Source organism: Lepidochelys kempii, chromosome 10, assembly GCF_965140285.1.
Source record: "Lepidochelys kempii isolate rLepKem1 chromosome 10, rLepKem1.hap1, whole genome shotgun sequence".
NCBI classification, from domain to species: domain Eukaryota; kingdom Metazoa; phylum Chordata; order Testudines; family Cheloniidae; genus Lepidochelys; species Lepidochelys kempii.
In genome coordinates, this window is record NC_136389.1 from 38584362 (window position 1) to 38593097 (window position 8736).

Sequence of the window (8736 nt, forward strand, 5' to 3'; positions counted from 1 at the left end):
GATTTTGAACAGCACTGCACATCTAAAACCTTCATTACACAGAGCCAACTACCTTTAAAGGGGGCAAAGAAATTTCCCTCTGAGGCAGCTGCAATTTCCAGTGTTGGAAGCAAGGGTATCAGACCCCCCCACACCCCGATTTTGAACAGCCCTGCACATCTAAAACCTTCATTACACAGAGCCTACCATCCATAAAAAGGGCCAAGAAATCTTCCCCTGAAGCAGTGACAGTTTCCAGGGGTGGGGAAAAGGGGATCAGACCCCCCCCGATTTTGAACAGCCCTGCACCTCCAGAGCCAAGAAATCTACCTCTGCAGCTTCTAGGGACATTGGTAAGCGATGCAAAGGGGTCAAAGCCCTTAGTTCTGAGCAACCCTATGCCATCACAGCCCAGAAAGAATCAGCTTTAAAAAGGGCAAAGAACAGGGCAAAGAACCCTGTAGCAGCAACAGTGTCCAGCGGTGGGCTTGAGCAGGGTCAAGGGGTCAGCCCCCCTGATTCTGGTTGCTGAAGAACCGTTGCTACAAATAATAACCTACCTGCAGGTCTTGCTGCATCAGTTGTTGTTTGTAATAAGCTGTTTAGTGTTTGTACATCTCTTAAGTGTTTAATAGATAAAAAGTTTTCAAAGCTAATTCTTGAGGTGTTTCAAAAGCAACATTCTCCAGAAGAAAGGTGGTTTTAGACCAAAAGGTAACAGATACACGTGCACTGTCTGAAAAGGTGGAAAGCATTCTGAAGGGAGAAGGGAGGGTGTGACTAAACATGATACCTAACAACGTAAAGAGGGGTTGGGGAAAAAAGTGGAAGAAATCTAAAAGATTGAGGAGGCTTTTGGCCAAGAAACTTTAAAAAGCCAGAGCTTTTTTATGAAAATGACCCCCAACCAAGAAAGGGAAATAGACATAGACCCCCCAAACCCCCTCTTCTGAAGGTACAGATTCTCCTGCTCCTAATACACCTCCTCAGGTGTATTTGGAACATGTGAGACACTAGATAAGACCCTGAAGAGAGTTTAACACTTATGAATATTTTCAAGAATTTTGTTTCGCTAATTTGGACAGAGTAATAGGGTTCACAGAGGCCATGGTGGCTGTTGAAACCGCTATTCAAAATTTGCTAGATGATATTAATAATCAGGTGGGGTCTGAAAATTTTGTTCAGCTATGCTTAGATGCCCTGGGGCTAAATCACCTGCTCTTTTCTCTGCAGAGGTCTTGGGAAGATTTAAACATTGTTGATTTTTTTAAATAACTTGGTTACGGTGTTGCAGAGTAACGCAGAGATCGTGGGTTCCGGAACTCTAAGACTGGTTGTTATGATTATTAGAAGCAGGGCTGGAGAAGTTAGCTCTGTAAGACCCTTAAAGACAATCACGTATAGTAGAATCATCAAAAAAAAAGAAAACATTTAATTGATTTAAATAACCAGGGTGACAACCTGTGTTTTGCCGGTAGCACGCTGGGTCTCTTATCAAATGAAAAACTGACAGATGCCCAACTATTAGAGCGCACCAGACATCTCCATTAGGAGCTGGGGCTTTCAGACCAAAAAATGATTAGCTTTACAGATGTGAGCTCTTTTGAAGAGCGTTTAGGTGTGACTATTACAATCATGTATCATGAAAATGGGAATTGCCGCTTTTTTCCAACAGCTGGTGTACATCACCTCAAAACTGTTTTTGTTGTGTTACATGACAAACATTATTATGGCATCCTAAATATTAAAGCCTTTCTAGGAGCAGCATATTTGTGCAACTACTGTCACGCCACATACAGCCACAAACACCAGCACGCCTGTAAAAACCACTGCAGTATGTGTAATAGTGCAGAGTGCATTGAAGTGGCCAATGGGAAAAAAAGAGATGCCCCGGTTGTAGGCTGTTTTGCAAGTCCGAGGCCTGTTTAGAAAGGCACAGCACTCTGGCAAAAGACGGTAAAGTTGACTGTAAAAACAGAAGTCTTTGCGGTAAGTGCGACTTCTACAAAGTTAAAAATCACAGGTGTAAAAGCAAAAAGTGTCCCCAGTGTTCTCAGAAGACCGATATCATAGATGGTCACGAGTGTAATATGTGTAATATCTGGTCTCCAGAAGAGAGGAAGGATTATGTGTTTTATGATTTTGAATGCATGCAAGAAATGGGGGTACACATGCCAAATTATGTTTATGCCTTGCACTTAGATTTAAAAAAACAGCTGGGAATTTAAGGGGGAAGAATGCATCAGTGAATTTGTTCGAACCTTTGTAGACAAGCGTTTTAAGGGATACCCTTTTATTGCGCATAATGCTAAAAGTTACTTTTGTTATTTCATCCTTAGAAAATTGATTAAAGAAAAAATGGCTGTCAGCCCCGTAACGCAAGGCGGAAAAGTAATGTGCATAATGGTGGTGAACTTGGACATCAGATTTATAGATTCTTTAAATTTTCTTCCCATGAAACTCAGCAAGTTACCCAAAGCTATGGGGTTTGAGGAAGGCAAAGGGTACTTTCCGCACTTTTTTAACACTGCTGAAAATCAGGACTATGTGCGGTCTATGCCCGGGATAGAGTACTTTGGAGTAGAATACATGATGCCTGAAGAAAAAATGGAATTTCTGAACTGGTACCAACACAATCACCAGAAAGAACTGAGCAATTATTGTCAAAAAGATGTTGACATTTTCGAGAGGCTTGCGACTGGTTCAGAAAACTCATAAAAATGACAAAAAAGCAGATTGTTAAAATCCCAGGACAGGAAGACGAGGAGGTGGCCACTAAGTGTATAGACCTCTTTCAGTACCTTACATTAACCTTGATTTGCATGGCCATGTACCGGTTTAATTTTTTAAAACTGCAAACCACAGCCCTTTTGCCATTAGACAATTACCACAAACAGCAGAAGAGATATTCCACGCCGGCCATTCAATGGTTGTTGTACGTAGCCCACACAGAGAACATTTACATCCAACATGCTTTGCAGGGTGGGGAGTTTAAAGTGGGGTCCTATTTTTTGGACGGTTACGCCGCCATAGCAGGTAAACCTACGGCCTTTAAATTTAACCGTTGTTTTTTTCACGGCTGCCCCATCTGCTATTGTGAAAATGATTACAATCCTTTGCTTAATGCGACCTCTGGACAACTGTACATCCAAACCATGATTAAGGCTGAATGTCTAAAAAGACAGGGGGTTGAGGTAAGGACTGTATAGGAACATGAATGGAAGGCTATGCATGATTTTTAATACAGCTTCTAAACACAAAACAAACACAGAAGCATGTATCTGTGTCTCAGTCTGTGGTCTGCAAACATTTAAGACCAAAACCAGTCTGATAATGCAACAAAAATTAAAATTGTTTAAGTAAATATAAGCTTAATATAACTTTCACATGGATTTGTTACAAACTACAGCCCAGGGAGCAGATTCACTACTATGATTTTACCAGCCTCTACCCTTTTGTTAACAAGACTAAACAATACCCTGTGGGGCACCCCCATATTGTGTATGAGGGTTTTGGGGATATCAGACAGTACTTTGGCATCGCCAAGGTTAAAGTGTACCCTCCAAGAGGCCTGTATTTCCCCGTATTACCATACAGGGTCGGTGGTAAACTAATGTTCCCTCTGTGTGCCCTTTGTGCAGAAACAAGACAAAAGGACCCCTACGTGCACAGTCAGGAGAAGCAGGCTTTAACAGGGACTTGGTGCACAATAGAGTTGGCAGAGGCTTTAGACAACGAGTACAGGGTCGCTGAGATTTATGAAGTCTGGCACTTTAACTGCTCTTAAGATGCTCCGTTTCCAGACTACATTAAAACGCACCTGAGACAGAAACAAGGGCTTCCCTCACTGGTGTACGGACAAGTTGAAAAAAATAACCCAGTACGTTAAAGAGTACCATGAAAGAGAAGGCTTGTGTCTGCGTCTAAACAAGCTTAAGGTAAATTCCGCAAATCGCAAAGCTGTTTTTAAATTCCTTGTGGGGAAAATTTGGTCAGAGAACAAATTTGACTAACACCAGTATAGTGGCGGACACCGACGAGCTCTTCAAGTACGTCTTTGTACCTTATTACGATGTGTCATTGTGAGAGTTTATCGACGATGACACAGCCGTGGTGTCTTGGAAGTATGAAAAAGAACACCGCACCCATTCCAGCAACACTAATGTGTTTATAGCATGCTTTACCATCACTTATGCCTGTCTAGAGCTCTACCGTCTGTTAAATCTCTTACAGGAGCGGTGTCTTTACTACGATATGGATTCTGTGATTTTTGTGAGTAAAGAAGGGGCATGGAGCCTACCTCTAGGGGATTATTTAGGGGATCTGACCAGCGAAATACCACCAGATTAACACATTCGGAGTTTGTGTCCGCTGGGCACATGATGGCATATATCAATGTGACTCAATGCCCCTCTGCCATATACATTGGTCAAACTGGACAGTCTCTACGTAAAAGAATAAATGGACACAAATCAGATGTCAAGAATTATAACATTCATAAACCAGTCGGAGAACACTTCAATCTCTCTGGTCACGCAATCACAGACATGAAGGTCGCTATCTTAAAACAAAAAAACTTCAAAGCCAGACTCCAGCGAGAAACTGCTGAATTGGAATTCATTTGCAAATTGGATACTATTAATTTAGGCTTAAATAGAGACTGGGAGTGGCTAAGTCATTATGCAAGGTAGCCTGTTTCCTCTTGTTTTTTCCTACCCCCTCCCCCAGATGTTCTGGTTTAACTTGGATTTAAACTTGAAGAGTGGTCAGTTTGGATGAGCTATTACCAGCAGAAGAGTGAGTTTGTGTGTGTATGGGGGTGGGGGAGATGTGAGAAAACCTGGATTTGTGCAGGAAATAGCCCAACTTGATTGTCATGCACATTGTGTAAAGAGTTGTCACTTTGGATGGGCTATCACCAGCAGGAGAGTGAATTTGTGTGGGGGGGTGGAGGGTGAGAAAACCTGGATTTGTGCTGGAAATGGCCCACCTGATGATCACTTTAGATAAGCTATTACCAGCAGGACAGTGGGGTGGGAGGAGGTATTGTTTCATATTCTCTGTGTATATATAAAGCCTGCTGCAGTTTCCACGATATGCATCTGAGGAAGTGAGCTGTAGCTCACGAAAGCTTATGCTCTAATAAATTGGTTAGTCTCTAAGGTGCCACAAGTACTCCTTTTCTTTTTGCAAATACAGACTAACACGGCTGTTACTCTGAACTCTTTCTACTGTCAGTCCTTTTAATTAACAGATAATGGAACACGCTGAAAAATTGTACCTCGTTCCTAGCCATCAGTTTGAACAAATAAAACATGCCTCTAATGGTGAAGAAAATATCGGAACCACAACCACTCACCAATTGGATTCAGAGATGAAAGACATTGTTCAAAGATCTGGTTTATCTGACTACAAGAAGGCTAAACTTTATGAGGAGGTCCTGCAAAGATACCTGGTATTGGCCAAGCATGGTGAAATGGAAAAGACCACAATAAACCTCATTCTCCCCAAGCAAGAGCGAGAGGAAATTCGACCTCCTGAAGTCAAGGAGGGGGGGTTCATCGGACTTTCTCGTTCGGGAGGTAATGGAGGGGGTAAATCCTCACTATAAGAAAAAAGCTGATATATTGTTAAATAAACTCACACTGCGTAAAGATGTTTTTTCTTGGGTTGATAATGGAAGTTTTGTGTACTGGGGGGAAGCAATTGAGGGGTCTCACATGCTCGATTTAGTCAGGGGGGTAACCAGCTCTTATTCTTTCGCTAACAATAGGACTCCGAAAGGGTGGAATGTTTTTATGAAAGCCTTGGCGGAGCTGAACGTGCCTAAGTCCGTTGTAGGGCATGTTACCAATAAAGAGTTTTTAGAACATCTAAAAACAGGTCTAGAGCCTGCCAAGACCATAAGTAGCATCAACCCTTTAAAAAATGTACCTGCTAGAAAAAGAAAAATTGAATGTTTAATGGTGTAAAATCAAAGACATAAACAAAATTCAATGTGTGCTTTACTGATGCACGTCTTTAAACTCAAGACAAGACAAACATGTCTGGACAAGTTGAAACGTGTAACCCTTCTGCCCATCAGAGTTGGCAGCAACAAAGGCCGGGTTCAGTATAAAACCGGCTTGAGCCCCCACTCAGTGACCTGGGACAATTACATACCACCCCCCTGGGTGCCTCCAAGAGGCAATACTTCCCCTCTAGCAAGCACAGAGTCTGAGTGCAGCAAAAGCCTTTTAATAAAGGAGGGAAACAATGCAGAATTATGTTGGGGAAACACCACAAACAGAATTCATAACACCAACTATAAGCAAAAGACCCACCCCCAAGTAAGTTTGGCAGTGTCCTTTTCCCCTCAGGGTCTTAAGTCCAGCAACCCAATAGTCACCCCCCCCCTTCCCCAGTTTCTGTCCTTGGTCAGTGCAGCCCCTCAGAGTTCAGAAGTTCATCTGCAGAGTTTACCTCTCAGCCTGGGTGGAAGTGGAGGGAGGTATGGGGGGCATCTTACATGCTCCGCTGCTCGGGTCGATGGCCAAGTACCACCCCTCTCCATGGGGTTCTGCTGCAGTGTTCACCACCAGCCATGCCTCTCTGTCAGCTGCCCTGCTATCCACTCCACTCCGCTCTCCACTAGCTGTCCTGCAGTCCACTCCTCTCCACCAGCCACCCAGCTATCCTCTCCATGCTAGTTGTCCTGCTGTCCGCTCACCAACTTCTCTTCAGGTCCCCCCATAACACAGCTCTCAGCAACTTCAGCTCTTTAGTGATTTCAACTCTCAGTGGTTTTTAACAGGTAGTAGGGAGCACTTCAGTGCTGGTGCACCATTAGCCCAAAGTACAGTGAATGCTTAGACCTAGGGAACAGTGATTTCAGCTCTGCAAAATATAACAAGACTCCTAATAGAGCCAAAATTAGTTCTCATTATTACATTGTGAAGAGAAACAGGATCAAAATAGTGTTTGAAGCCTTAGAAGGGGCCCACACTACCAGGTACACATACCTGGAACTCATGTCCCTTGCCTAGCGAGTGCTACTTGGTTGAGGGCGAGTCCCTCCGTCATAAAATGCCAAGTACAATTCTAATGTCCTTGATTCACATAATCAGGATAACAACCCTTTATTACCCCTGCCCCAATAACAGAGAGACTGGAGATCCCACAGCAGCCAAAGTGACCATTTGGGCAAGCAGTCCATCATGCTAGGCAGGGTGGGTGTGCCCATGCAAACGAGAGTGCCAATGCAAATGAGATCAGCCCCTGAAGTCCTTTTCCACAGCTCACCACCAGATGTCAGGGTAGAGCTCATTCTGACTCTGCTTACACATGTTTCGGACAAGTCTGGGCATGGCTGGTCTCTTCCCTTTTAAAACTGCACCACAAGGTGGTCATTTTCTGGTAAATCATTGGTGTACAATTTAAAATGCGGTAAAAAGATAAACCCCTACTACATTGCTTAAAAAAAATACAACGATAACCGCAGGTTATAGCTAGAGGGTCCTGTAGTTGTCTCTGATGAAACACAACATTACTAGAGTTACAGTTTAAAAAAGTCATAATAGATTTAGAAAAAAGTTACTGTCTAGGGGAAATCTGAAGGAGTCAAAGAACTCACCAGGCCCCTGTTTTGGTAAATAGAGAGCCAGACAGTGTTCCCTGGGTAAGTCATGGGGGGTGCTTGTTAAGAATAAGCCCCAAAGGTCTTCGAGACACAAAACCCTTCGGGAGCAAGTCGCTAGGAAAAACATCTAAAAAAGAAGTGTCCTTTGATAAAATACACCTTAGCTGCCCAGTATTCATAATCACATATAATCAAATGGGACATTTCTTCTATGGTTCACTTCGAGCATATTATCAAAAACCCCATACACTATCATGTTAACTGTAGAGGGCAGTGCCATTGCAAATTGAATTTCCACTTTCAGGTTTCCAGTTTTAATCAGAGAATAAGGATTGGCGCCCTCCTGGTCCGGGGGTCAGATCGAAGATGTACAGTGTATAGCCCTGGGCAAATTCACCATGGTCAATCAGGAGCGATTGGTCTTTTAAATATTTCCCAGTCACCTGCATGAGCTGCATTTACTCCCTCACACAGTTTCCATTCTCAGAATTGGTTTGTAGGGGTTTTGCCGGCACCTGTTCGCCATTCACATACAAGGCCACAAAATTAATGTTATGTTTAAAGTTAAAAGGATTTTTAACGTAGCTGCTGCTGAAGGCTTCGTTATCTATAAAACTGATTATGAGCTGCTTGGGTAACTGTCACAAAAAGAGGTTTTCCTGGTTACCGACACAACTGCCGGCCGGAATGCTAAACACCTTTATGCCCATCCTGTCTACCAGGTACTTAGCGTTGGCGGTCATTAGAGCTTCAGCGTGCACCAAACGGACCCCCGGGGTCTCTATCATCCGTTTTACAAACAGGGATGCTGTAATAATGTGAACTTTATAATTCTGGTTGGCATTCCCGCTCTTGAGGCAAAAAACATCTTTGCTAATTTTAATTTTCAAGTCCACGCAGTTCAGCAATAGTTTTTTTTGAAAAAACAAATTGCTGTGTAGAGGCCCCAACAAATACAGCTTCCTGCTGCAGGCCATTAGTCTGGCCCTGCGCATAAACCCCTGTTACCCACCCTGACCAAAACAGTGCTTTCGTGGGCCCCTGCCGTGTCTTTATGAAACCCTCCTGTCGAAAACTGCATAGCGAGGGTGTCATGGCTGTAGTTCAGAATCAGCTCTATCAAGGCTCTGTAAGGGTAA